This window comes from Hyla sarda, chromosome 6 (genome assembly GCF_029499605.1).
Source record: "Hyla sarda isolate aHylSar1 chromosome 6, aHylSar1.hap1, whole genome shotgun sequence".
NCBI lineage: Eukaryota > Metazoa > Chordata > Amphibia > Anura > Hylidae > Hyla > Hyla sarda.
The window spans coordinates 282905621-282910620 of NC_079194.1; the positions used below are offsets into that span (position 1 = coordinate 282905621).

Sequence of the window (5000 nt, forward strand, 5' to 3'; positions counted from 1 at the left end):
TTCTACAATGCTCAGAGTTGAATTAAGGTAACCAAAAAGTAAAGTCTTCTCCGAAAACACCTCTGTCCGTGATTTAAAGCAAACCGCTCTGGTAAACAGCAGATGAAACCGATTTATGAGAGGTGAGGGCGGCAAATGAAGGTGGTGACAGGGCTCGTCCGGGATTCGAACCCGGGGTCTCTCGCACCCGAAGCGAGAATCATACCTCTAGACCAACGAGCCAGAATTCTGCCATATTCCTGAGGCGTGTCAGGTACTTTTGTCTTGGCAGATACTGGTGCCAGAAAACACACAAGTAGAAGACTACATGCTACTCATGGAACTGGATGAGCAGGAATGCTCTCAAAAGGTGGGCTCGTCCGGGATTTGAACCCGGGACCTCTCGCACCCTAAGCGAGAATCATACCTCTAGACCAACGAGCCAGAATTCTGCCAAATTCCTGAGGCGTGTCAGGTACTTTTGCCTTGGCAGATTTGCAAAAAATCCATTGGGTGGAGGCTTACTATGGGCATGTTGACAAGAGGTTAGAAAAAGGAGAAAGGTCACTCCTCAGGAAAAGCTAGGGCTCGTTTAGGATTTGAAGCCGGGACCTCTCGCACCCTAAGCGAGAATCATACCCCTAGACCAACGAGCCAAGCTGAGACAGCAGCAAAAGGACGTTTGCCAACACCAACGAGCCAAGCTGAGACAACGTCGAAAGGCCGTTTGCCAACACCAAATTTATTCACAGGACTGCTGCTGTCAGAAAACAAACAAGGAGAAGACTAAAGATAGCTCACGGAATGATAAGGATGGGAAGGAACCCTAAGTGAGGATCATACCCCTAGACCAATTAGTCGACACAGCGTTTCCACTGAAGAGAGCATTCGCAGGTTTTCACTTCTACAATGCTCAGAGTTGAATTAAGGTAACCAAAAAGTAAAGTCTTCTTCGGAAACACCTCTGTCCGTGACTTAAAGCAAACCGCTCTGGTAAAGAGCAGATGAAACCGATTTATGAGAGGTGAGGGCGGCAAATGAAGGTGGTGACAGGGCTCGTCCGGGATTCGAACCCGGGGCCTCTCGCACCCGAAGCGAGAATCATACCACTAGACCAACGAGCCACAATTCAGCCATGCTCCTGAGGCGTGTCAGGTACTTTTGTCTTTGCAGACACTGGTGCCAGAAAACACACAAGTAGAAGACTACATGCTACTCATGGAACTGGATGAGCAGGTATGCTCTCAAAAGGTGGGCTCTCAAAAGGTGGGCTCGTCCGGGATTTGAACCAGGGACCTCTCGCACCCTAAGCAAGAATCATACCCCTAGACCAACGAGCCAAGCTGAGACAGCAGCAAAAGGACGTTTGCCAACACCAACGAGCCAAGCTGAGACAACGTCGAAAGGCCGTTTGCCAACACCAAATTTATTCACAGGACTGAGCAGGACAGAGGTTCCACACCGCTGCTGTCAGAAAACAAACAAGGAGAAGACTAAAGAGGTTGGACACTGGTGCCAGAAAACACACAAGGAGAAGACTACATGCTACTCATGGAACTGGATGAACAGGAATGCTGTCAAAAGGTGGGCTCGTCCGGGATTTGAACCCGGGACCTCTCGCACCCTAAGCGAGAATCATACCCCTAGACCAACGAGCCCAGCTGAGACAGCAGCAAAAGGACGTTTGCCAACACCAACGAGCCAAGCTGAGACAACGTCGAAAGGCCGTTTGCCAACACCAAATTTATTCACAGGACTGCTGCTGTCAGAAAACAAACAAGGAGAAGACTAAAGATAGCTCACGGAATGATAAGGATGGGAAGGAACCCTAAGTGAGGATCATACCCCTAGACCAATGAGTCGACACAGCGTTTCCACTGAAGAGAGCATTCGCAGGTTTACATTTCTACAATGCTCAGAGTTGAATTAAGGTAACCAAAAAGTAAAGTCTTCTCCGGAAACACCTCGTTCCGTGACTTAAAGCAAACCGCTCTGGTAAAGAGCAGATGAAACCGATTTATGAGAGGTGAGGGCGGCAAATGAAGGTGGTGACAGGGCTAGTCCGGGATTCGAACCCGGGGCCTCTCGCACACGAAGCGAGAATCATACCTCTAGACCAACGAGCCACAATTCAGCCATATTCCTGAGGCGTGTCAGGTACTTTTGTCTTTGCAGACACTGGTGCCAGAAAACACACAAGTAGAAGACTACATGCTACTCATGGAACTGGATGAGCAGGTATGCTCTCAAAAGGTGGGCTCGTCCGGGATTTAAACCCGGGACCTTTCGCACCCTAAGCGAGAATCATACCCCTAGACCAACGAGTCAAGCTGAGACAGCAGCAAAAGGACGTTTGCCAACACCAACGAGCCAAGCTGAGACAACGTCGAAAGGCCGTTTGCCAACACCAAATTTATTCACAGGACTGAGCAGGACAGAGGTTCCACACCGCTGCTGTCAGAAAACAAACAAGGAGAAGACTAAAGAGGTTGGACACTGGTGCCAGAAAACACACAAGGAGAAGACTACATGCTACTCATGGAACTGGATGAGCAGGAATGCTCTCAAAAGGTGGGCTCGTCCGGGATTTGAACCCGGGACCTCTCGCACCCTAAGCGAGAATCATACCCCTAGACCAACGAGCCAAGCTGAGACAGCAGCAAAAGGACGTTTGCCAACACCAACGAGCCAAGCTGAGACAACGTCGAAACGCCGTTTGCCAACACCAAATTTATTCACAGGACTGCTGCTGTCAGAAAACAAACAAGGAGAAGACTAAAGATAGCTCACGGAATGATACGGTTGGGAAGGAACCCTAAGTGAGGATCATACCCCTAGACCAATGAGTCGACACAGCGTTTCCACTGAAGACAGCATTGGCAGGTTTTCACTTCTACAATGCTCAGAGTTGAATTAAGGTAACCAAAAAGTAAAGTCTTCTCCGAAAACACCTCTGTTCGTGATTTAAAGCAAACCGCTCTGGTAAACAGCAGATGAAACCGATTTATGAGAGGTGAGGGCGGCAAATGAAGGTGGTGACAGGGCTCGTCCGGGATTCGAACCCGGGGTCTCTCGCACCCGAAGCGAGAATCATACCTCTAGACCAACGAGCCAGAATTCTGCCATACTCCTGAGGCGTGTCAGGTACTTTTGTCTTGGCAGATTTGCAAAAAATCCATTGGGTGGAGGCTTACTATGGGCATGTTGACAAGAGGTGAGAAAAAGGAGAAACGTCACTCCTCAGGAAAAGCTAGGGCTCGTTTAGGATTTGAACCCGGGACCTCTCGCACCCTAAGCGAGAATCATACCCCTAGACCAACGAGCCAAGCTGAGACAGCAGCATAAGGACGTTTGCCAACACCAACGAGCCAAGCTGAGACAACGTCGAAAGGCCGTTTGCCAACACCAAATTTATTCACAGGACTGCTGCTGTCAGAAAACAAACAAGGAGAAGACTAAAGATAGCTCACGGAATGATAAGGATGGGAAGGAACCCTAAGTGAGGATCATACCCCTAGACCAATGAGTCGACACAGCGTTTCCACTGAAGACAGCATTCGCAGGTTTTCACTTCTACAATGCTCAGAGTTGAATTAAGGTAACCAAAAAGTAAAGTCTTCTCCGGAAACACCTCTGTCCGTGACTTAAAGCAAACCGCTCTGGTAAAGAGCAGATGAAACCGATTTATGAGAGGTGAGGGCGGCAAATGAAGGTGGTGACAGGGCTCGTCCGGGATTCGAACCCGGGGCCTCTCGCACCCGAAGCGAGAATCATACCACTAGACCAACGAGCCACAATTCAGCCAAAGTCCTGAGGCGTGTCAGGTACTTTTGTCTTTGCAGACACTGGTGCCAGAAAACACACAAGTAGAAGACTACATGCTACTCATGGAACTGGATGAGCAGGTATGCTCTCAAAAGGTGGGCTCGTCCGGGATTTGAACCCGGGACCTCTCGCACCCTAAGCGAGAATCATACCCCTAGACCAACGAGCCAAGCTGAGACAGCAGCAAAAGGACGTTTGCCAACACCAACGAGCCAAGCTGAGACAACGTCGAAAGGCCGTTTGCCAACACCAAATTTATTCACAGGACTGAGCAGGACAGAGGTTCCACACCGCTGCTGTCAGAAAACAAACAAGGAGAAGACTAAAGAGGTTGGACACTGGTGCCAGAAAACACACAAGGAGAAGACTACATGCTACTCATGGAACTGGATGAGCAGGAATGCTCTCAAAAGGTGGGCTCGTCCGGGATTTGAACCCGGGGCCTCTCGCACCCTAAGCGAGAATCATACGAGCCAGAATTCTGCCATACTCCTGAGGTGTGTCAGGTACTTTTGCCATGGCAGATTTGCAAAAAATCCATTGGGTGGAGGCTTACTATGGGCATGTTGACAAGAGGTGAGAAAAAGGAGAAAGGCCACTCCTCAGGAAAAGCTAGGGCTCGTCCGGGACCTCTCGCACCCAAAGCGAGAATCATACCCCTAGACCAACGAGCCAGAGGTGGCAGCTGCTGGTTTCCTTCCTATGACGACTTTGACCTCTCAAAGTATGCTGCCATGTGGAGAGCTTGCTTGGCACCTACAGAGGCAAATATCAATCTCTAATGGATCATCTGCATAAAAGTCCATTCAGAATGATAGACAATTAAAATAAAAGAAAGGCACTTTGCAAGCATTACATGTATTGCATAAGCCAGTGAGGGGTTGGACACTGGTGCCAGAAAACACACAAGGAGAAGACTACATGCTACTCATGGAACTGGATGAGCAGGAATGCTCTCAAAAGGTGGGCTCCTCCGGGATTTGAACCCAGGACCTCTCGCACCCTAAGCGAGAATCATACCCCTAGACCAACGAGCCAAGCTGAGACAGCAGCAAAAGGACATTTGCCAACACCAACGAGCCAAGCTGAGACAACGTCGAAAGGCCGTTTGCCAACACCAAATTTATTCACAGGACTGCTGCTGTCAGAAAACAAACAAGGAGAAGACTAAAGATAGCTCACGGAATGATAAGGAT

At 49.3% G+C, this 5000-nt stretch overlaps 10 non-coding genes across 10 annotated transcripts; all 10 read right to left on the reverse strand.

Annotated features, from left to right (window-relative positions):
* Positions 1 to 150: 150 nt before the first annotated feature.
* TRNAP-CGG (transfer RNA proline (anticodon CGG)) lies at positions 151 to 222 on the reverse strand. Its single transcript has one exon. It is a non-coding gene; the product is annotated as a tRNA-Pro (tRNA).
* Positions 223 to 351: 129 nt separating this feature from the next.
* TRNAP-AGG (transfer RNA proline (anticodon AGG)) lies at positions 352 to 423 on the reverse strand. Its single transcript has one exon. It is a non-coding gene; the product is annotated as a tRNA-Pro (tRNA).
* A 608-nt stretch (positions 424 to 1031) lies between these two features.
* TRNAP-CGG (transfer RNA proline (anticodon CGG)) lies at positions 1032 to 1103 on the reverse strand. The gene has a single exon. It is a non-coding gene; the product is annotated as a tRNA-Pro (tRNA).
* A 462-nt stretch (positions 1104 to 1565) lies between these two features.
* TRNAP-AGG (transfer RNA proline (anticodon AGG)) lies at positions 1566 to 1637 on the reverse strand. Its single transcript has one exon. It is a non-coding gene; the product is annotated as a tRNA-Pro (tRNA).
* Positions 1638 to 2033: 396 nt separating this feature from the next.
* TRNAT-CGU (transfer RNA threonine (anticodon CGU)) lies at positions 2034 to 2105 on the reverse strand. Its single transcript has one exon. It is a non-coding gene; the product is annotated as a tRNA-Thr (tRNA).
* A 447-nt stretch (positions 2106 to 2552) lies between these two features.
* On the reverse strand, positions 2553 to 2624 carry TRNAP-AGG (transfer RNA proline (anticodon AGG)). Its single transcript has one exon. It is a non-coding gene; the product is annotated as a tRNA-Pro (tRNA).
* Positions 2625 to 3020: 396 nt separating this feature from the next.
* Positions 3021 to 3092, reverse strand: TRNAP-CGG (transfer RNA proline (anticodon CGG)). The gene has a single exon. It is a non-coding gene; the product is annotated as a tRNA-Pro (tRNA).
* Positions 3093 to 3700: 608 nt separating this feature from the next.
* Positions 3701 to 3772, reverse strand: TRNAP-CGG (transfer RNA proline (anticodon CGG)). Its single transcript has one exon. It is a non-coding gene; the product is annotated as a tRNA-Pro (tRNA).
* A 129-nt stretch (positions 3773 to 3901) lies between these two features.
* Positions 3902 to 3973, reverse strand: TRNAP-AGG (transfer RNA proline (anticodon AGG)). The gene has a single exon. It is a non-coding gene; the product is annotated as a tRNA-Pro (tRNA).
* A 796-nt stretch (positions 3974 to 4769) lies between these two features.
* Positions 4770 to 4841, reverse strand: TRNAP-AGG (transfer RNA proline (anticodon AGG)). Its single transcript has one exon. It is a non-coding gene; the product is annotated as a tRNA-Pro (tRNA).
* Between the last annotated feature and the right edge of the window lie 159 nt (positions 4842 to 5000).